General features: G+C 46.2%; 1 long non-coding RNA gene across 1 annotated transcript; it reads right to left on the bottom strand.

Moving 5' to 3' along the window:
• On the bottom strand, positions 1–23,099 carry LOC130303014 (uncharacterized). The gene is made up of 3 exons (XR_008853147.1): positions 22,920–23,099; positions 22,670–22,730; positions 1–182 (listed from the first exon to the last, which is right to left on the bottom strand). It is a non-coding gene; the product is annotated as an uncharacterized LOC130303014 (long non-coding RNA).
• Between the last annotated feature and the right edge of the window lie 1,151 nt (positions 23,100–24,250).

Below are 24,250 nucleotides of genomic sequence, written 5' to 3'. Positions count from 1 at the left end.
TTGGTCTGGTAAGGCTGCCGCCACCTTCAAGCTGTGTCATTTTGTCACCATATGGTCTCCTCTTGCTGCTGCCACCTACAGGCTTGGTCATTCTGCCACATTTTGGTCTCCTCATGCTGGTGCCACCTCCAGGCTGTGTCATTGCGCAGCCATGTGGTCTCCTCATGCTGCTGGGACATTATCTAAAAAAAAATTATGGTAATCTATTTAAAATCTTTCATTTAAATTTGAAAATATATCTTTAATCTTTTCAATTGTGAGGCCCTATGGTCTCCTCCTGCTGCTGGGACATGACCTACATATTTTTATGGTAATCTATTTAAAATCTTCAATTTAAATTTGAAAACATACATTTAATCTTTCAATTATGAGGCCCTATGGTCTCCTCATGCTGCTGGGACATTACCTAAAAAATGTTATGGTCATCTATTTAAAATCTTCAATTTAAATTAGAAAATATATCTTTAATCTTTTCAATTGAGAGGCCTTATGGTCTCCTATTGCTACTGCCACCTCCAGGCTTGGTCATTCTGCCACTATATGGTCTCCTTATGCTCCTGCCACCTCCAGGCTGTGTCATTGTGCCGCCATGTGGTATCGTGTGCTTCTGGAACATTACATAAAATTTTTAAATAATAACTAATTTTAATTCATTTTAATACATACATTTTAAAGAAGAAATCCCATGCCCCAATAAAAAAAATAAAAAAAATAGCTCATATTAAAGTACATGTTCTGACTTTCATGATGATCTGGTCCACGTCCAAATTGCCCGTTCTGTTCGCCCGCAATCGCCGCTGAAATCCAGTAACCTCTGGGTTCATTATCTCCCTTATTTCCGGTCTACACTTCAGGTCCCACAGTGCCTTGCATGTCTAGCACGGCACCAGCCCAGCCTCCACTGCCTCACTTCTCCACCCCCTCATTAATTCAATTACGCCCACACATTCCTCTCCTTCCCCACCCTCCCCCGTTCTGCTACGCCCCCAGCTTCCCCAGCACAGCTGGCAGCCTGTCTCATCCAATCCCCGCTAACCAGGATGCCCCCAGCAGTTGCAAAGCTACAACTCCCAGAATGACTGGACAGCTGAAGGCTGCAGTGGCGTTGCGACCCGGGGGTGGGAGGTGCGGCCCGCACCGGGTGACACCAACCTAATGGGGTGACACCCACCCCCCCCGCCCCAGCTATACCGACACCCCCCATCTGTACCCGACCAGCCTCCCGTCCGTCAGCATACCCCCCTCCTGCCTTCACCTGCGCTGTGCCGTGCGCCGGTCCGTCAGCACCCCCCCCCCCCCGTGACTGTCTGTGTGTGACTCTGTGTATGTGTGTATGTGACTGTATGTTTGTGTGTGATGCTGTGTGTGTGTGTGACTCTGTGTGTGTGTATGTGACTGTGTGTGTGTGTTGCAGGGGGACCCAAGAGCTTTAAGCTACACCCCTGCCCACAATCATTTCTTGCATTGGAGTTATGTAGGAGGCCTTCTGTTGTGCCAAGTATGCCTTATTGACTCTGTGTGTGTGTGTGACTCTGTGTGTGTGTGTGTATGTGACTGTGTGTTTGTATGTGACTGTGTGTGTGTGACTGTGTCACTCTGTGACTTTGTTTTTTTTGTTATATCTCATTCCCTAATTCAGAAGCATAGATAAAGGTGGGGCAGAGGCAGTAGTCACATTTATGGCAGATAGTAGGTGAGGTGAGGAGGACCTGTAATAAATGTTGCAGGGGGACCCAGGAGCTTTAAGCTACACCCCTGTCCACAATCAGTTCTTGCATTGGAATTATGTAGGAGGCCTTCTGGTGTGCCAAGTATGCCTTATTTTCTCTCTCTGTGTGTGTGTGTGTGTGTGACTGTGTGACTCTGTGTGTGTGTGACTCTGTGTGTGTGTGTGTGTGTGACTCTGTGTGTGTGTGACTGTGAGTATGTGTGTGTGTGTGTGTCTTTCTGTGAGTGTGTGTCCCTCTGACTGTGTGTGTGTTTGTGTGTGTCTCTCTGTGTTGTATGTGTTATTTTTTTTTTTTTTTTTGGGGGGGGGGGTTTGAACCAGCGATCTAATGTGGGGAGACTTTGACCAATTGTGGGGAACCTGCAAGGGAACCTGCTGCCTAATGTGGGTAAACTACTACCAAATGTGCGGAGTCTATGCTACCTAATGTGGGGAGTCTATGCTACCTAATGTGGGGAGTCTATGCTACCTAATGCGGGGAAACTGCTACCTAATGTGGGGAATCTGTGCTACCAAATGTGGGGAGTCTATGTTACATAATGTGGGGAATCTGTGCTACCTAATGTGGGGAAATTGCTACCTAATGTGGGGAAATTGCTACCTAATGTGGGGTAACTGGTACCTACCTAATGTGGGGAAACTGGTAACAAATGTGGGGAATCTATGCTGCCTAATGTGGGGAAAATATGCTACCTAATGTGGGGAAAATGCTACCTACCTGATGTGGGGGAACTGCTGCCTACCTAAAGTGGGGGAACTGCTGCCTAACTAATGCTCCCCCCTGGCAGTAGCACCCTCATGATCCACCAGCAACACCACCATCAGCAGATCCTGATGGTGGATGATGGCGGTGCTCCTGCCAGGAGGATGATCCTGCCGATGGATGATGGGGGTGATGGCCAGTAGCACCCTCATCATCCTCCAGCAACACCCCCCCCCCCCCCCCCAGTAGTAGCACCCCCATCATCCACTAGCAACACCACCAATACCCCCCTCCCATGGTAATAGCATCAGCTAACGATGTTGAGGGGTGTTACTGCGGTTGTGGTATTATAATCAGAGGGTGCACTGTATGGCAACTTTATATTCAGAGGGCGTAGTTTTTGGTAGTATTATATTCAGAGGGTGCAGTTTGTGGTAGTATTATATTCAGAGGGTGCAGTTTGTGGTAGTATTATATACAGAGGGCACAGTGGGTGGTAGTATTATATTCAGAGGGTATAGTGTGTGGCGGTATTATATTCAGGGGTACAGTATGTGGCAGATTTATATTCAGAGTGTACAGTATGTGTTGGTATTATATTCAGAATGTACAGTGTGTGGTAGTATTATATTCAGAGGGTACGGTGTGTGGTATAGTGAGGAGACGTCTGGGCGTCACATTCTGCAGACAGATGTTTTAGCTGGAACAAGTCCTGGCGGTATGTACCATCTGAATTAGATAAGGGAAGACTATAGAGAAGACGTCACCTGTAGTCACTGATATCATTGTACATTCTCCTCACTATGTCCTATCAGAGCTGTAGTCGCTTGTCAGTTCTACATTTATGGTGAGTGAAACTACAACTCCCAGCATAACCTTACAACTGCTCAAAGGTGTACTCTACTGAAAAAAAAAAAATTAGCAACTGGTGCTACAAAGTTAAACAGATTTGTAAATTACTTCTATTTCAAAATCTTAATCCTTCCACTACTTATTAGCTGCTGTATAAGCGATTCACAGGAAGTTCTTTTCTTTTTTAATTTCTTTTCTGTCTGACCACAGTGCTCTGTGCTGACACCTTTGTCCATGTCCAGAACTGTCCATAGTAAGAGCAAATTCCCATAGCAAACCTATCCTGCTCTGGACAGTTCCTGACATGGACAGAGGTGTCAGCAAATAGCACTGTGGTCAGACTGGAAAGAACTACACAACTTCCTGTGGAGCATACACCAGCTTATAAGTACTGTATAAGGATTAAGATTTTAAATAGAAGTAATTTAAAAATCTGTTTAACTTTCTGGCACCAGTTGATATAAAAGAAAATGTTTTCCAGTTGAGTACCCCTTTAAGTAATTCTGGGAGCTGTATATTTAAATGGTGAAAACACTTTCCTATTCTGTGGAAACTGGTATATCTGATTATTATACTGGAATTTCTCACAATGCGCTACACCAGTGGTGTCTGTCACAACAGGCCAAAAACTTACAGGGGGAGGGGGTAGGTATGGGGGTGAAACCATTTTCTACCGCACCGGGTGACACCAACCCTAGCAACGCCACTGGAAGGCTGTCTGGGCATGTTGGGAGTTGTAGTTTTGCAACAGCAGGAGGCACACTGGTTGGGAAACACTGTGTTTCCCAACCAGGGTGCCCCCAGCTGTTGAAAAACTACAATTCCCAGCATGCCCGGACAGCTGAAGGCACCCTGGATTGCAAAAACTGGTTCTTGGAGCAGGGGGGAGTGCCTGCCTCGGCACACACAATTTACTTTAACTTCTATAAACAGGGGAGAACAGCGATCTCATGCCCTCTCCTGACCTGTAGCACTATGTTACTGCAGCTTCAGCGCTGATCAAAGCGGGGACACCTACTTCTATAGCCCAGACGCAGGGGAGCACGCTCCTGGGCTATAGAAGTCCATATTCTTGTTCAGATCAGCGCTGAGTCCTCGGTGATATAGTGCTGCCGGGAGGACACAGAGATAAACTGGACAGATGTAGGGGAGAGTGCAGGGGGACAAATACAGGGGACAAATGAGGAAGATTACAGTTTTTTGGACTGAGGCAGGGCAGAACACTGCCAGGTCACACTCTCCCCTGCCATGGGAGAACAATGAATGTGAGAGTGCGCGCAGGGGCTGCTCTAATTGGCTGAAGCAGCTATTGCATATTCAAAGCTGCTCAGCCAACCACGTAGGAGGGGAGGGGGGGTAAATGAATATTTATCAGATGGGGCGGGCAGAGGCCGTGCACGGGGCGGGCAGCTGAACTGAAGGCTGCGTGGGGTATTGTGGGAATGTGTTACGTCACGGCCCCCAGTATAACGGAGGTGAATGGGGAGTCGCAAGTCACCAGAAACCTGAACTGCTGTCTGACAAAAGTCTTTTGTCTGACAAAAGAATCCGTGAAAACATACTTTCCATGCAGGATGGGTGATTTAAGTGATTTACAATGTTAAATAACTTTAATGTCTGCACCTAAACCTGTCCATTTTTTCTCCATGAGACATTTCCTTTAATTAATAATTTTGATAAAAATGCCCCTCCAGCATACCTTGTATGCAGGGCATGGCAGTGTCACACTGTTCTTCACATGGTTTGCCTTGGCGAACAGAGTCACAAAGGGGAGTAACTGCTAAAAGTCATTCATCAAGAAATCTAATCATGGCTTACTCCACAAAAACTGGAAATGAGAACCATGGTGACCGACAATGGGAAATACTTCTTGTCTGTGCTGCTTCAAGGAAGTGTGAGCCATGCGCCCTGCATTACACTCGTGTTCAATCTGGTTGTCAAGAAATTTTGAACTGTTACCCTTATCTGCAAGACATCCTACCAATGGGGAGAAAACTTTGCATGCACTTCAGCCACTCGTACACAGCTAACCACACCCTACTTGAGCTGCAGCGTGAGAACGGCATCCCCTAACATAGTCTGATTTGCGACGTTAACACATGTTGGAATTCTACCCTCCATGTGTTTGACCAACTATATAAACAGAGAAAAGCCATCACTGCACCGAGAAAAGCGTATAGGGGAACTCCCCTGTGCAACTTCAATATCAACGAGTGGCAGCTCATACGTGATACCTGGCATTTGCTCAGGCCCTTTTGAGGAAGCCACATTATTAGTCAGTCGCAAGGATTACGGGATGAACGATGTAATTCCACTGCTTCATTTCCTACAACATGTGTTGGAAATGATGGCTGGTCAGGGCACTGGAGACGTGGGGCCTACATCTCGAGGCCACATGAGCCCTGTGGGGGCTGAACTGGGTGGAGGAGGGGGAGGGGGACAGTGGAGCACAGGCAAGGCTTTGCAAAATGGGTGGTTTTTATAGTCTTCTAAAGGAGAGGAGGAGCTGGATGTTGAGCTACTGTTACGCCTAGCGCTCCGGGTCCCCGCTCCTCCCCGGAGCGCTCACGGCGTCTCTCTCCCCGCAGCGCCCCGGTCGGTCCCGCTGACCGGGAGCGCTGCACTGTCATGGCCGTCGGGGATGCGATTCGCACAGCGGGACGCGCCCGCTCGCGAATCGCATCCCAGGTCACTTACCCGTCCCGGTCCCCTGCTGTCATGCGCTGGCGCGCGCGGCTCCGCTCTCTAGGGCGCGCGCGCGCCAGCTCTCTGAGACTTAAAGGGCCAGTGCACCAATGATTGGTGCCTGGCCCAATTAGCTTAATTGGCTTCCACCTGCTCCCAGACTATATCTGATCACTGCCCCTGCACTCCCCTGCCGGATCTTGTTGCCTTGTGCCAGTGAAAGCGTTTAGTGTGTCCAAAGCCTGTGTTACCTGAACTTCTGCTATCCATCTTGACTACGAACCTTGCCGCCTGCCCCGACCTTCTGCTACGTCTGACCTTGCCTCTGCCTAGTCCTTCTGTCCCACGCCTTCTCAGCAGTCAGCGAGGTTGAGCCGTTGCTAGTGGATACGACCTGGTTGCTACTGCCGCAGCAAGACCATCCCGCTTTGCGGCGGGCTCTGGTGAACACCAGTAGCCTCTTAGAACCGGTCCACTAGCACGGTCCACGCCATTTCCTCGCTGACACAGAGGATCCACTACCTGGAAGCCGAATCGTGACAGTAGATCCGGCCATGGATCCCGCTGAGGTGCCGCTGCCAAGTCTCGCTGACCTTCCCACGGTGGTCGCTCAGCAATCGCAGCAGATTGCCCAACAAGGACAGCAGCTGTCGCAGTTGACCGCCATGTTACAGCAACTTCTGCCTCTGCTACAGCAGCAACCATCTCCTCCGCCAGCTCCTGCACCTCCTCCGCAGCGAGTGGCCGCTCCTAGCCTCCGCTTGTCCCTGCCGGACAAATTTGATGGGGACTCTAAACTCTGCCGTGGATTTTTGTCTCAGTGTTCCCTGCATATGGAGATGTTGTCGGACTTGTTTCCTACAGAACGGTCTAAGGTGGCGTTCGTAGTAAGCCTTCTTTCAGGAAAGGCCTTGTCTTGGGCCACACCGCTCTGGGACCGCAATGATCCTGCCACAGCCACAGTCCAGTCCTTCTTCGCTGAAGTCCGGAGTGTCTTCGAGGAGCCAGCCCGAGCTTCTTCTGCCGAGACTGCCCTGTTGAACCTGGTCCAGGGTAATTCTTCAGTGGGCGAGTACGCCATCCAATTTCGTACTCTTGCTTCCGAGTTATCATGGAATAACGAGGCTCTCTGCGCGACCTTTAAAAAAGGCCTATCCAGTCGCATCAAGGATGTGCTGGCCGCACGAGAGATTCCTGCCAACCTGCAAGAACTCATCCATTTGGCTACCCGCATTGACATGCGTTTTTCTGAGCGACACCAAGAGCTCCGCCAGGAAAAAGACTTAGATCTCTGGGCACCTCTCCCACAGTATCCGTTGCAATCTACGCCTGGGCCTCCCGCCGAGGAGGCCATGCAAGTGGATCGGTCTCGCCTGACCCAGGAAGAGAGGAATCGCCGTAGGGAAGAAAATCTCTGTCTTTACTGTGCCAGTACCGAGCATTTCTTGGTGGATTGCCCTATCCGTCCTCCACGTCTGGGAAACGCACGCACGCACCCAGCTCACGTGGGTGTGGCGTCTCTTGGTTCTAAGTCTGCTTCTCCACGTCTCACGGTGCCCGTGCGGATTTCTCCTTCAGCCAACTCCTCCCTCTCAGCCGTGGCCTGCTTGGACTCTGGTGCCTCTGGGAATTTTATTTTGGAGTCGTTTGTGAATAAATTCAGCATCCCGGTGACCCGTCTCGTCAAGCCGCTCTACATTTCCGCGGTCAACGGAGTCAGATTGGATTGCTTCGTGCGTTACCGCACAGAACCCCTCCTGATGTCTATTGGACCCCACCACGAAAGGATTGAGTTATTCGTCCTTCCCAACTGTACCTCTGAGGTCCTCCTCGGTCTGCCATGGCTCCGGCTTCATTCTCCCACCCTTGATTGGACCACCGGGGAGATCAAGAACTGGGACTCTGCCTGCCATAGGAAGTGCCTCTCCCCCCCTCCCAGTCCCGTCAGGCAAGCCTCAGTGCCTCCTCATGGCCCCCGTCCTGGTGTCACACTGCCCCGTGCCAGGCTTCGCCCTCTGCCCTCCCTCCCCATTCCCACTCCTGCTGTGCTGCCTGCCATTGAGGAAACCCTCCATTCTTTTCCGGTGTCCTCATCCCAGGGGAGGCAGTTACCGGACAAAGAAAAGGGGAGACCTAAGGGGGGGGTACTGTTACGCCTAGCGCTCCGGGTCCCCGCTCCTCCGCGGAGCGCTTACGGCGTCTCTCTCCCCGCAGCGCCCCGGTCGGTCCCGCTGACCGGGAGCGCTGCACTGTCATGGCCGTCGGGGATGCGATTCGCACAGCGGGACGCGCCCGCTCGCGAATCGCATCCCAAGTCACTTACCCGTCCCGGTCCCCTGCTGTCATGTGCTGGCGCGCGCGGCTCCGCTCTCTAGGGCGCGCGCGCGCCAGCTCTCTGAGACTTAAAGGGCCAGTGCACCAATGATTGGTGCCTGGCCCAATTAGCTTAATTGGCTCCCACCTGCTACCAGACTATATCTGATCACTGCCCCTGCACTCCCCTGCCGGATCTTGTTGCCTTGTGCCAGTGAAAGCGTTTAGTGTGTCCAAAGCCTGTGTTACCTGAACTTCTGCTATCCATCTTGACTACGAACCTTGCCGCCTGCCCCGACCTTCTGCTACGTCTGACCTTGCCTCTGCCTAGTCCTTCTGTCCCACGCCTTCTCAGCAGTCAGCGAGGTTAAGCCGTTGCTAGTGGATACGACCTGGTTGCTACTGCCGCAGCAAGACCATCCCGCTTTGCGGCGGGCTCTGGTGAACACCAGTAGCCTCTTAGAACCGGTCCACTAGCACGGTCCACGCCATTCCCTCGCTGACACAGAGGATCCACTACTTGGAAGCCGAATCGTGACAGCTACAAGGTGATGAGGAAGACAAGACAGAGGACCCAGACACACCATGGCCATGTGGTTTCCTCCTGCTGCTGGCACATTAAATGAAATTTAATCTATTTTAAATCTTCAATTAAAATTTTACAAAATATCTTTAATCCTTTCAATTGTGAGGCCCTATGGTCTTGTCAGACTGTTGCCACCTATTGCTCCTATTGCTGCTGCCAATTCCAGGTGGTCAGACTATGGTCTCCTCATGCTGCTGTCACCTCTAGGCTGTGTCATTGTGCCACCATATGGTCTCCTTATGTTGTTGGCACCTTAAAGGGGTACTCCGGTGGAAAACTTTTTTTTATTTAAATCAACTGGTGCCAGGAAGTTGACATCTCTGTCCATTTTAAGAACTGTCCAGAATAGGGGAAAATCCTCATAGCAAACATATGCTGCTCTGGACAGTTCTTAAAATGGACAGAGATATCAGCATAGAGCAATGTGCTCGTGATGTCAGCAGAGAGCACTGTGTTGCAAAAAGAAAATAATTTCCTCTGTAGTATTCAGCAGCTAATAAGTACTGGAATGATTAAGATTTTTTAATAGAAGTAATTTACAATTCTGTTTAACTTTCTGGCACCAGTTGATTTAAAAAAAAAAAAAAAAAAAAAAAGGTTATCCACCGGAGTACCTCTTTAAATTAAACTTTTAAAATGTTAATCTATCTAAAATCTTCAATTTAATAAAAAAAAAAAAATCTTTATTCTTCTCTATTGCGAGGCCCTATGGTCTCCTTAGGCTGTTGGCACCTCCAGGCTGGGTCGTTCTGCCACTATATGGTCTCCTTATACTGTTGGCACCTTAAATTGAACTTTTAAAATTTGAATCCATCTAAAAATTTTTTTTTTTTAAATACGTTTTATTGAAGATTAAACAAACATCAGACAAATCGCCTCACAGAGCAAAATGGTATAAAGCGGAGTACACAAGTAAAAAAAAAAAAGGCACTGAGAACATGTACAAGTAAGCAGAATGTAAACGACATAATATCATATAAAGATCCGGCAGTAATCAGTGCAGTGAGGGCACAGTCTGAGGAAACCAAGAACAGCCAGTTGAGAAACCTTAACACAAAAAGAGGGTGAACAAGGTGAACGAAAAAAGGAAAAGAAAAGAAAACGGGGATGGTATGTAATATAAAATTGGCAAAATAATATTGAATAGAGGCCGTAGTGTAGAATTCAGCAGATATCGTCACATCTAGTCACGAGTGCCAAGCATAATGTTTCTAATGTTAAAGCAGACCCATGCGTCCACAGAGGAGAGGGAGTACACACATCCAGCACAACATCTTAACATACATAAATCAAAGGGGTATATACAACCACATCTAGAAAGGGAAGGGCAATCATGACCTTAAGTCCCCTCAGGGGATGCAGAGTATGAACATTGGGTCAATGGTGAGGAGCACCAGGGACCCCACACAGAAAGAAATTTACCAGGGCATTTTCTATTCTTGTAAACAAGATGGGAGAAGGGTATCATAGCATTAACCAAAGCTTTCCACTGAGACAGGGAAGGCGGGCCGGGGTCCATCCATTTGAGGGCAATCGACTTCCTAGCAAAAAATAAGGATTCTCGCAATAAAGTGCGCACGTAATGTGGCCACACTTCCTCATCCAGAACTCCAAATAAACAAATCAGAGGGTCACACCCCGGGGAAGGTTGGATAATTGTGGCAAGAAGACCAAGGACATCCTGCCAGAAGGATCTTATATCAGGGCAAGCCCAGATAAGATGCCAAAAATCAGCTTTAGCCGCACCACATCTATGGCAGGCGTCCGAGTCAGAACGACCCATTCTATGCAAACGAACGGGGGTGATGTAACTATAATGTATAATATTTAATTGAATCAGTTTATTATTAGCAGAAGGAGACACCACCATATGTGAGGAAAGCATCTCCTCCCAATCATCTTTGGTCAAATTGGGAATATGAGATTCCCAGTGTCGGACAGCCGGCAACCGGGAACGGGAGTTCTTGGCCTAAATGAGGTGCGTATATAGGATGGACACCAGTCCCCTAGGACCCTGCGATTTTAAAATACCAATAAGAGGGAATGCCGATATGGGTGCACGTCCAGCAGGGAACTGTGTTGACAATGCATGACGGAGCTGCAGGTATTTAAAGAAGCAATGTCGGGGCAAATCATATTCTGATTGCAATTGCTCGAAGGAACACAAAACATTATCCCGATACACATCGCCCAGAGTGAGCACACCAGCATTCATCCAAAAAACAGAGTCTAGAGTCTCACCCACATGGATGAGAAAGGGGTTGTGCCATAGAGGGGTATCAGACGGGATATCAGCATATCCATATACTGACTTAGCGGCCCGCCACACTTTTACAGCCAGCTTATGTGAAGGTAGGTAAGCACGACCCCCTAGAGTAGGGCTTTCTAAAAGCATCCGGGGAGACACTGAGGGGACGAACCTATCCAGGCATTGTTCAGAGTCAGGCATGGAGTCACCCAGAACCCAATGTCTAATATATCTCAACTGCCCCGCCAGGTAATATAAGTAAAAATCGGGAAGGGACATACCCGCCTCCAGCTTGGGATGTGGGAGAGTGGTGAGACTAATCTTAGGTCTGCTAGGTCCCCAAATAAACGGGGGCAGAAGGGAATGTACAGAATCAAAAAAGGATTTAGGGACAGGAACAGAAGCATGTTCTAGGGCATACAAGCATTTGGGGAGAACAATAAGTTTGATAAGATTAATACGTCCAGAGACGGACAGTGGCAGCTGGGCCCATATCCTAAACTTAGATTTAATGTAGGGCAGGAGGGAGAGAACATTGTCCTCAAGATCCAGCATGGGATCCCTATTGATATACACCCCCAAATATTTAAATGTAGTGACAACCGGGAGACCACCCAACGTCGGGGGCCACGCTCTAGGCAGTAGAGGCATGACCGCCGATTTGGACCAATTAATGAACAGTCCCGAAAAAAATCCGAAACGATCCGTCAGGTCGATCGCATAGGGGATCATTGTAGTGGGGTCAGACACAAAGAGAACCATGTCATCGGCATAAAGGCCTATGCGGTCCTCCCTACCTCCCACAGACATGCCCCGGAAACCAGGATCCTGACGTATACGCAAAGCAAGGGGCTCCACCGCCACCGCAAACAGAAGCGGGGACAGGGGGCACCCCTGACGCGTACCACGACCTAGGTGAAATAGGGGAGAACACACACCATTCACAAGGACCTGGGCCCGCGGACACCTGTAGAGGAGGGAGACCCAGTACCTAAAATTGTGACCAAAGCCAAACCTACAAAGCACTTCCAAGAGGTATCCCCACTCAATCGAGTCAAAGGCCTTAGCTGCATCAAGTGACGCCACGGCCCAGTCCCCTCCCAGAACACCACCCACCTGGACGGCAGTTTGGACACGACGGATATTATCCGAAGTGGATTTGCCTGGCATAAAACCGGATTGATCATGATGCACAAGCGATAATACAACCCGATTCAGTCTATTGGCCAGGGCTTTAGTTAGAAGTTTATAATCAAGGTTCAATAAGGAGATAGACCTGTAGGAACCGCACTCCATAGGGTCTTTATCAGGTTTTAGGAGGACAACAATCGTCGCCTCATATAAGGAATCAGGCAGGACCCCATCAGTAAAGGCTCTGTCATACATTGCTAGCAGGGAAGGCAGGAGTACGTCACTATACTTCAAGTAAACCTCCAAAGGGAGGCCGTCAGGGCCCGGAGACTTGCCCCTGGCCATGTCTGCCAAAGCTTCTTGCAGCTCTAGTAAAGTGAGAGGAGCATCTAAAAAGACCCTATCTTCAGCCGATAATTTAGGAAAATCAATGCCGTCCAGGTAGGCAGCCAACTCAGCAACACCATACTGCACCTGCGAAGTATATAAAGTAGAATAAAACGTAGAGAAACATTGTAACAGCTCATCATTACCCAACATGACGGACCCATCCGAGGCCCGGAGTTTAAGAATAGGAGCAACAAAGGAGTTCTGTCTGACTATATGAGCCAGTAACTTACTAGATTGGTTCCCGTGCTCAAAATAAAACAGTTTGGTGAAGAATAATTTCCTATTGGCCTTTTCGTGGAGGTGCAACATATATTGTCGCCCCTCCCGTAGCCACAAGATCTCATTAGCCTCCGACGGGTCCGCCACATAACGAGCTTCCAATTGTGCACAACTCTGAGCCAATTCCTCCTCTCTCCTAACTGTAGATCTCTTGATGAATGAAATAGTAGAGCGTAAGCACCCCCTCAGATAGGCTTTCAACGTTTCCCACACCAGTGCCGGGGACCCCTCGGGGGTATTAGCCTCAAGAAATATCTGAAGTTGATCAGGGATTCTATCATTAGGGCCAATCTGATCCAACCAAAAGGGGTGGATCTTCCATCTACGCGATGTGCCAGAACCGACCATGGAGACATCAAGCAATAGGGGAGAATGGTCAGATATAGCACGCGGCTCGTAGGAGATCGCGGCGACCTGAGACATAAGCAACGAGTTACCACATGCCAGGTCGATTCTGGACAGCGCATGACGTCCCAAAGTGTGACATGAGTACTGTCTAGTATGTGGGAACCTTTCACGGTATATGTCAACCCACCCCACCTCCCCCAGAAATGAGGAAAGGGAATCCCCGCCAGTAGCCAGGACAGTACCTCTAGCGCTATGACGGTCCAGTGTGGGGTCTAACACCATATTAAAATCGCCCATACAGAGGACCCGTGCTGAGGGATATGCAGCAGCAAAAGTGACAGCCTTATGCAATATTTCCATAGAGGCAGGGGGAGGATTATAGATGAAAAGAAACACATACGGGACATTGTTCAAGTAGGCATGTACAAAAATGTAACGACCCTGAGGATCCCTACGAACCGTTACCGGATCCCATCTCACCAATCTACTAACCAATATTGAAACCCCTCTAGAATAGGACGAATGGAAGGAATGATGAGACCACTGGACCCAAGGCCTAGACAAAAGGTGGGCTCTATCAGGCGTTAAATGGGTCTCCTGAAGAGTTACTATATGAGGGCGGTGTCTTCTAATATGTGCAAATGTCAGGGCGCGCTTGCGCGGTGTACGCACACCCCTAACATTCCATGACATCACTCTAAGACTCGCCATAGTAGAGCATTGCACGGGCATATACATACAACAGCCACACACCAGACAATATAAGACAAGGACGCACGGGTCTGCTGACACATGACAGATAAGCAATCAATGGCCGAACACATTCACCAGATAGCATCTGAGGAAGAGTATATATACAAAGCAACATCCCCCTAACAATTATATAACCAGTTAACCAAAGAGAACATAGAACAATGTATACTTGAAGCCAATCAGGCATCAGAAGAGCAACAGCTCCATCTAGTGGGGAGAACCTGCTTACATATGCAAAAATAGAGAAATTGACCTATACAATATATGCATAGATAGTGACCCAGAAGTAGGGTCAGAAGAGAATGTAAGTCGAAGGCAGACCAGGAGGGAGCCCCTAGAGAAAGGAACAAGTCCGAGCACCAGAGATGAGGACAAGAGAGACGAGAGAGAGATTTAGAATGAAGAATGGCTAAGGGAGGGAGGGCAAGGGCAGCTGGGAAGGCAGAAAAAAGGGGGAAAGGAGAAGAGGTATCAGAGGCCATTGAGAAAAACAGACGGATAAAAGAGAAAGTAGCATCAAATCCCGCTCGGGGAAGGGCATAAGAATATATACAAGTCAAAGTGCACACGTGCGGGGGGAGAGGGGGGGAGGGAAGGAAAGGAAGAGAAAAGGAAGGGAAAGGCGGACATGGATTGGGAAAGGGGTAGGAGAACCTAATAAAAGGAAGGGAGGTGTGGGGAAAAGGGTAGGGAAGAGAGGAGAAAGGGGAGGAAGGAGGGGGGGGAAAGGGGGGGAGGAGGGGGGGGGGGAAGAAGGGAGGAGGGGGGGGGGGAAAGGAAGGGAGGAGGGGGGGGGGAAAGGAAAGGAAGGGAAGAGGGGGGGGGAAGGGAAAGGGAGGAGGGGGGGACGGTGTAGGTGTGAGCAAATATGCCAGGGTACATCCCGACCAGCAGCAATCAGAGGGGATGTGTATATTGCGGAGGGTGGAGAGTCCAGGGAGATAAGACACAGAAAAAAAATAAAAAATAAAAATAAAAAAAACATTCAGGTACCGACATCCTGATATCATCCACAGTATGAGTTATAGAGGTAGTCCAGGATAAAATTCACTGTATGCCCCTGAGCGGATATGCCAGAGTGTCAGGGAGCTGGAACCTAGCAAAGGTGCAGCAGAGCGTCCGACATGGTGCCCAGAGCATAGTCCACGGTACAATCAGGCGGTCAGATAGTGACACAGGTCTGCCACAAAGAACCGTCTCATGGATCAGGAGGGGGGGGGGAGGGAATATATCATCAGGGCTCGGGGAAAAAGGTGGAAGTCCAGGGGACCAGTTGGGAAGGGGGCATCCAGGTATGAGAAAGGGGCACAGTACCTGTTCCGTGGCCTAGAGGTCCCAAGCTGCAGCCATTCATAAAGAGGGAGAAGAAATAGAAGAAAAGGGCCCTCGGAGCCATCCCAGTCTGAGTGCAAGATAGCAGGTCACAGTCCATAACGGGAGGTCCCGGATCAGCGCCGCCCGCGCAGCCAGTCGTCCGCCTCGACCGGGGAGGAGAAAAAGATGGCTCGATCTCCGTCCACCACCCGGAGGCGTGCAGGGTAAGCCATAGAATAGGGCACACCACGCTCCCTCAGCCGAGCCTTCACGGATGTGAAGGAGGCCCTCTTGCGCTGCAGGTCAGATGAGAAATCAGGGAAAATGGATACCTTAGCATTGTGCACCTTGATCTCAGGGAGTCGTCTAGCAGAACGGAGAATCATGTCTCTGTCATTACAGTTGAGAAAGCGCGCCAACAGCGGGCGCGGGGGTGCCCCAGGAACCGGCGGCCTAGCAGGAACTCTATGTGCCCTCTCCACAACATAGGCCGCTGAAAACTGAGCGTCCGGGAAGAGTTCCTTAATCCAGGTTTCAACAAAGGCCCCGGGGTTCTGGCCCTCCGCCCGTTCAGGTAGGCCAATCACCCTGATGTTATTCCGGCGCAGCCGGTTCTCTAAATCATAATTTTTCTGCCGGGCGCCCTCCAATTGCTCCTGCACCTCCCGGAGGGAGGAGGGCAAGGGCTGCACAGAATCCTCCAGCGTTGAGATACGGGACTCCGTCTCCGTTACCCGCTCACGGAGAGTCTGCATGTCCTGACGCAGGAGGCCGACGTCCACCCGTACCTCCTCCAGTTTGCCAGTAAGAGATGTCTGACAGTTCTGTATGGCCATGAGAAGGGTGTCACTAACCTCCCGCAGAGTCAGTTCAGGAGAGTCTGGGAGATCAGGCGGCAGGCCCTTCACCCCTACTGCTGCAGAGCGCGCTCCGGCCTGCCCAGCGCCATCTTGTTTTTCAGCACGGGCATAATCTCTGAGCTTCTCGACCGCCGTGCGGTCTTTTTGTTTAGCTTGATCCGGTTGAGGAGGCATATTACGGGTCCTCAGTCGGGTTCGTGGGGTCAAAGTCTCCAGGATTCAGTCCAGGATAATGAAATTGCAGGTCCTGAGCGGGAGCACTTACTCCATGCGACCGCTCATCTCAACCGCCAAGCCACGCCCCCAATCCATCTAAAATTTTAAATTTAAATTTTCAAAAATATCTTTAATCTTTTCTATTGTGAGGCTCTATGGTCTAGTCGGGCTGCTGCCACCTCTAGGCTCTGTCATTGTGCCGCCATGTGAATTCGTGTTATATTGTGTTTTGTGGTCATACAGTATTAATTCAATGTAAACGCTTTGAGCATCAGGGACATTAAACTTGTGTATCTAATCAAAATCCTAAATTTAAATAAAATAAAAATGAATGTAATATTTTCAAGACTGAGGCCCTATGGTCGTCAACATCATATATTACCTGTGGAATTACCACAAGAATCCAATTAAACAGGTTGAAGCTATAACAATGAACCAAAGCTGATTAAATTAAACATTTGGAGTTCCACCACACTGAGTAAGACAGTCGGGGGTGGACTGAGAGGCAGGGGCTGGAACAGGTGGCAGCTCACGTCACAGCGGAACATCAGCTTGATGCTCACCATGGGTACTCAAAAAATAAAAAAATAAATTCAAATTAAATGAATAAAAATTACATTAAAAAATCTCTTTAAAGGGGTACTCCGGCGCTTAGACATCTTATCCTCTATCCAAAGGATAGGGGATAAGATGCCTGATCGCGGGAGTCCTGCCGCTGGGGACCCCCGTGATCTTGCACACCGCACCCCGTTAGAATCAGTCCCCAAAACGTGTTCGCTCCGGGGCTGATTACTGTTGATCACGGGGACAGAGCATTGTGACGTGAGGGGATAAGATGTCTAAGCGTCGGAGTAAGCCTTTAACCTCTTCAATTTTGACACCATAACCATGCTTGACAAAGATGGTATGATACCATTGAAATGTTGTATAACATGGGCCAATAAAGCTCAACTATTTTGCACTATATGCTACCTGGGTGTGCTGCGACTTCTTTGGGGTATATATATAAGGATTCCTCCCTGGGGATAGCTCTGGGATCGTCCTTGACACCACCATGGGACATGTTTCCTCTCAATATACTGGCAAACAACAGTTTTTGATGCAAGTATGGCACCTTGCCAACTTTATTAGATAGGTTGCAGGATAAATAAACATAAAGCAGGAACAAAACAAAACCCTAGACCGTCTGGTCACTAACTAAACAGATGAGCATGCACTAACTAACAACTGGTGAGCTTATCCTGGCCAGTTAATTAATTAGGCCACAGGTGGAAGTTTCTCCAGGGTTAGCTAGGGAAACACACCCTTTCCTTGCCACAGTGTCACAATATATATATATATATATATATATATATATATATATATATATATATATATATATTTATTTATATTTTATATATTAGAATACACCATGTTATATATCAGGCTTCTTTCACACTAAAAACTAGTGTAAACCAATATAAAGGCCAAAATCAAACAAAGTACTAACCACTGTTTGGCGCTGTTGTATACCTAAAGTGCACCAAACTGTCACAAAAAATCATGAAAAAATCAATCTTTATTATTACCAATAAAATAGACAACATTAAAAATATCAGTAGCAGTCAGAAGAAAAAGACTCTAGACAAAAGTTTCAAAAATGTCCAAGGACGTTCATAGGAAGCCATACAGATAATAACATATGGTACTCTGTACAAGGTGGACTAAAAAGACCACAATACATATGTATAAATATATACCTATAAAACAATCTGTAAACCCAGTACACTACTGTAAACACAAGAAGGACATATGTAGTAGTATAGCATTGGTAGTGTAATTTACCTGATGCCAACGGCAGTATATAATATAAAGGGAAACAAGGATGTTACCATGCAAGACTGAGGAGCTAAAGGCTACCTCTGTGAAAGCTGGAGCATCAGGTGCCCCTATAACAGTGGAATTAAACAAAACTGTCCATGCATACAGCCATATGACACCTTGCTATATTTACAAACAGTCAGGAGCCTACCCCTATGTCGTTTTGCTCACTCGCTTCCTCAGGGTGTGTCTTATGGAGGGTAGACAGAAATTTATATACATAGCATAGGCCAATCAGATTTCATTTTAACAGAATACCTGGTGCAGCTGTGCGCTGTTCGCGTGACTTGTAGTAATCTGCGCCATCTTGCGTACCACTGCCCGTGCGAACGGCACCACCGGGATGGGTACGCATTGACGTCATCACGATGCTAGCGGGCACACGTGCAGACAACACAAGAAGCCGTGCTGGCAAAATAATTTGGTGCGCATGCGCAGGGGAGCTAATTCGCTGAGCATGCAAAACATGAATCAGCACGTAATATGCGAGCGCATGCGTGTTTGTATACATATCGTTACAGATAAAATAGCGGGTTTTCACATTTAGAACAACAGACCTAGACCACATAGAGCGGTGACATAGAAAAGAACTTGCAAGGTGCTCGTGCCCAAACAAAATAAAGTAATACATGCAGTGGAAATGTGAGAAATCATATTATATACCACTCGCTAACAAAATTATTACAATAATGAATAATCATGATGGCATAGAAAGTGAACAATAAATTATGAACATATTTTATAAAGAAATGATATAGCGTGAATCAATTAGTGTAATCCATAGGTGTGTCTATTCCTCTATATGTGTATGGAAGTAAACATAAGTGATGAGATAGATGTATCATATAATTAAATGCAATGTGTTGTGTGACATGGAATATAATATAGAGTGGTGTTAATGGGTGCATAAAATGAATCGCCGAACTCAGGATCCGCAGACATTCCAGGTATCTGTAAAAGAGAAGAAAAGAATTGGAGAGAAGGAGGAACGAAAGAAGAGAGAAAAAAGAAGATGATAGAACAATACAAGATAAAAAAAAGAAGGAAAAGGAAAAGAAAAAAGACAGGAATAGAGAAAAAGAAAGAAAAATGGAGAAAAAGACAAAGGAAAAACTATGCTCCATTACAAACAGGCTCTTTTTTTTCCCCCTTTGACCACCATTAACATCAGTTTTTTGTATCAGAGTGTAACGGGAGTCATAACATGCACAGAGGATTAAATTCACTTGAATGGGATTCTCTGACGTCCGTTATGATAAGATAACGGGAGAAAAAGACGTTGCAAGCACAAATTGCAGGGCACAAAAGGAGCCTTAGTCAGCCATTATCAAATATACATTATAATATGTTCCATATCGTTATATTTTGACATAGTTTACATAGTTTAAATATGAGACATTTCTTCTCTATCGGCCCAGCATGACACATTCTAAATTCAGCTGATTTCTGGGCTCGCAGTAGAGCTCCATATCGCAGGCACTGACAGCAGTGTGAACGAAGCAGAGCTTGTGTTACACTCTGGAGTTGTGCATCCCATGCCTGATTAAGCTTCTGCAGTATATATATTTTGCTGAATTAAAAAGTTATAATAATTGACAATTTTTAGGTTTGTTGAATATTGAGTTATAAACAGATTTGGCAATAGAGTGGGAGTTTCTACCAATTTTTTTTTTTTGTAGAAAAAAATAAATAAATATATAAACAACAACCAAAAATATCCAAGGCCTTATAATGCAATATTCCCTTTCCTGTGGCCATTTTTCACTGTTGCACTTTTTTTCTCCTCACCTTCTAAAAATCATAACACGTTCAATGTTCCGCCTACAGACTCATATGAGGGTTTGTTTTTTGCACCACCAATTTTACTGTGTAAAACCATTAATAATTTCAGCACAAAATCTACATCAAAACCAGAAATAAAATATTTGTTCAGAAAAATTGAAAAAAAAAACAGCCATTTTGTAATTTTTGGGGGCTTTCGGTTCTACGCATTGCACTTTTCAGTACAAATGACACATTATCTTTATTCTGTAAGTCCATATGGTCGCAATTATACTTAATCTATATATGTTTTATTTTATTTTACTACTGTAAAAAAATTGGAACTACACGCACCAAAATTAGTATTAGTATATAATCTTTTACATTTTTCGTATACAGGGCTAATTTTTTGCGCCATGATCTGATGCTTTTATCGGTACCATTTTTGTTTTGATGGGACTTTTTGATCGCTTTTTATACATTTTTTAGGGTACACAAAGTGACCAAATACAACGCCTGCACTCCGGCCAGACACGCCGGCCGTAAGCGCTTTTTGCTCATGTTACCGCTGGCAGCGGGGCTGGGATTCTCATCATGGGACGCGTCCGCATGCGAATCCCAGCCCATCACTTACCTCCCTCATCTTCTGCCTCTCTGTGTCCTCACAGCCCCGAAGCACGTGCCCCCGCCTCCTAGGGAGCGCGCGTGCCAGAGCTCTGACTCTTAAAGGGCCAGGGCTCATTTAGTCAAGTGTTTACACCTGCACCCTGGTCCTTAAATATCAGCTCCTCCTTTGGTTCCCTGCTGAATCTTTGGTTGTCTGTTGCCATAGTGAACGTTCTGTGTATCTGTTACTGTGCATCTGTTCCTTGCTACCTTACCTACCCTGCACCTGTGTTGCTGCCCTGATCTACTGCCATTTTGCCATGTCCTGCCAGTCTCCTTCTGTGCAACGTCACCTCCCAGCTACCTGTGTGGAATGAGTCGTGCCAGGGGTAGCGACCTAGGTGCCACCTGCCGCAGCATGACCGTCCAGCTTTGTGGCAGGCTCTGGTGAAAACCAGCGGCACCTTAGACTCCGCTCCCTGGCACAGCTAACGTCATCATCCACACAAGCCCAGAGGATCCACCACCTGCCAAATCCCGTTACACCAAAAATACGCAATTTTGGACTTTGGCATTTTTTTTTATGTGTACACAATTGTCAGTGTGGTTTAATTAACATTATATTTTCATAGTTTGGGCGATACCACATATGTTTATTTTTTATTTTTTTGAAAGGGGGGGTGATTTAAACTTTTATTAGGGAAGGGGTTAAATCACAGTTATTAACTTTAAAAAAAAAAAATTTCACACTTTTTGTTAGTCCCCATAGGGGACTATTACATGCAATACTTTGATTGCATACACTGAACAATGCTATGCTATAGCATAGCATTGATCAGTGTTATCTGTGCTCTATTGCTCAAGCCTGGATCTCAGGCTTAGAGCAATCAATCGACGATCAGACGATCGGATGATCAAGCGACGATCGGGAAGAGAGGATAGTACCCTCCCGCTGTCCTCTCAGCTGTTCGGGACGCCGCGGCAGTCCTGATCAGCCCACTGAGCTAACCGGCAATGACGATCTCCCGTTTTAGATGCTGCAATCAACTTTGTTTGTGGCGTCTAAAGGGTTTATACCGGACATCAGCCCAATCAGTGATGTCCGGTATTAGCATCGGGTCCTGGTTGCTGATAGCAACCGAGACCCACCAGGTATGAATCACGTTCACCTGCTGTGCATGCGTCGTAACTGCGGGAGCGCTAAGTGGATGTAAATACACGTCCATTTGTGTGAAGGGGTTAATGGTAAATGGCAAAGATGTTTTTAATATCCAAATGTACTCAAATATATATATATTTTTGCCTTACCCTCCTAGAAAAAAATAATAACAAGAGTAGAATTGTCCAATACAATATAATAGGCTTAAATTGGGTTTTCCAACAACATACAAGGTCTCATATGGCCATATATAACAACAATACTTAAAAAAAATTATCTTATGCCTGCTGAAAAAAAAAATCACTACCCTTCCTTAAGGCTTAAATAAGTTGGTTCTCAAAGGGGTAAAAAATCTGACATTGGTGTTCAATCAGGGGCTCTTTAGCTGCAATAAAGCTGTAAATTCCAGTATAGCAGTGCTTATTAGAGTTGTGTTTTTTTCTGCAAAATGTAGACCACTGCTTTAATATTATGAAGATAAATAATTACTAATATACAATGTTGGCAATAATTATCAAAACTGTTTCTTCTGGTTTCTATTTATTTGTAACTACATCACTACAAATGTGGATTGAAAAATGAAATCCAGACAAAACACTATCCATGAAAGCATATCTATTTTGAGATATGTACTTATACCACCATATCATGCAACCGTGCAACAAAAAAGCGCATGAGTAGATAATCAAAACAAATCATCTTCAAAGGAAATGTTTATCTTTTGAACTTGCATATATGGAGAATCCTTTGTAACTAGCTGAAATGAGCTTTTAAACTCAACACCTGATGATGAAAGACAGTTTTTTTTTTATATATGATTTAGTTATACTGTACAGACTACTTCAGAGTTGAAATAAACTAGTAAATAGTACTTACTTTTCTCAAGCTAAAATATATCCTTAGGGGTGTTGATGCCTAATTCATTTTTTTGTGGATGCTGTAAATGCAAATATATATTTCACATGTACATTGATGACCACGTCTCCAGTATCAGTGTAAAAGAGCAATGAAAATAAAAAATGATAACAAAAAAGAAAGCACAATAGTAATAGTAAAACAGAATGGATTATTAACACTTTGGCAATTATTTTGTTTGGTGCACTTGCCTCTTTTATGATAGCCATACCTCTTTTGCTAAGGCCACAGCTTTTTGTCCAAAACACATTTATGGTCTATTCACACGTACAGTATTCTGTGCAGATTTCAATGTAAACTGGACACAGCTTGAAATCCTGTGCATCAAATCAGCGCAGAATACTGTACATGTGAATAGACCCTTAGGGAGATTTATCAAAACCTGTCCAGAGGAAAAGTTGGTGAGTTGCCCATAGCAACCAATCAGATCGCTTCTTTCATTTTCAGAGGCCTTTTCAAAAATGAAAGAAGCTATCTGATTGGTTGCTATGGGCTACTTAGCAACTGTTCCTCTGGACAGGCTTTGATAAATCTCCCCCATTATGAATACGGTGCCTTTGCCACAGCAAATCTAGTTCTGTTTAAATAAATTGGAAACCTAAGAAAAGAGCTTAAGATTTGCTTTGAAATGCATCAGCATGTCAAGTGAGATTTGGTTATTTGTACCCCACTGTAGTAGTATTGCCTTTCAGCTGTGTACTAATGATGTACTATAACTGAGGAATCAGGACTTGGGAGAATGAATATGAGAGTAACCTACACAACACTGAAAGAGAAGGATAAAATATCTGAAAGAGAAAGCATGGAAATGTGCTTGTGTACACTTATGTGCAGGTGGATGACTGAGGATCAAGCAGGAATCACATAGATAGATACTAGATAGATAGATAGATAGATAGATAGATAGATAGATAGATAATAGATAGATAGATACAGGAGCAATCTCAAAAATAACCCAGCTTAAAGAAGATATGGATACATTTATGAAGAACACCTCCAATAGTTCTACATATAGCTCCATAGCTGTCTTGAAAGTTGTTCTGGAAAAGGGATTTAAATGATGAAGGTGATTCTTCAGGAAATAATGACCTTCAATTCTCACAAACATTTATCTATAAAGCTCTTATGAAAGATCTTACCAAAAAACTCTTAACACATAAAGAGTCACATAAAGCATATATATAAAAAAGGAGTTGATCTTACTAGCTACCTTTGTTAACTCCTTAAAGGGACCAATTGCGGTGATGCCCAGCATTAACCCCTTAGCCTCCATGATCAAAGTTAATCACTGTGTCTAAAATTAAAGTAAAACAATCACAGCAGCTCAACGGAGTTGATCGGGACCACCACGGTAAAACCGCGGTATCCCAATCAGCTGAGAGGATGGCCCTTACCTGCCTCCTCGCCGTCTAATCGGTGATCTGATGCTCCAGCCAGCCATGGCAGGCTGTAGCAATGGATCACTGATATCACTGATCAATGCTATGCTATGGCATAGCTTTGAACAGTGTATGCAATCCAAGGATTTGACGTAATAGTGTA

This window comes from Hyla sarda, chromosome 1 (genome assembly GCF_029499605.1).
Source record: "Hyla sarda isolate aHylSar1 chromosome 1, aHylSar1.hap1, whole genome shotgun sequence".
Classification (NCBI taxonomy): Eukaryota; Metazoa; Chordata; class Amphibia; order Anura; family Hylidae; genus Hyla; species Hyla sarda.
This window is presented reverse-complemented; position numbering and strand designations above follow the sequence as displayed.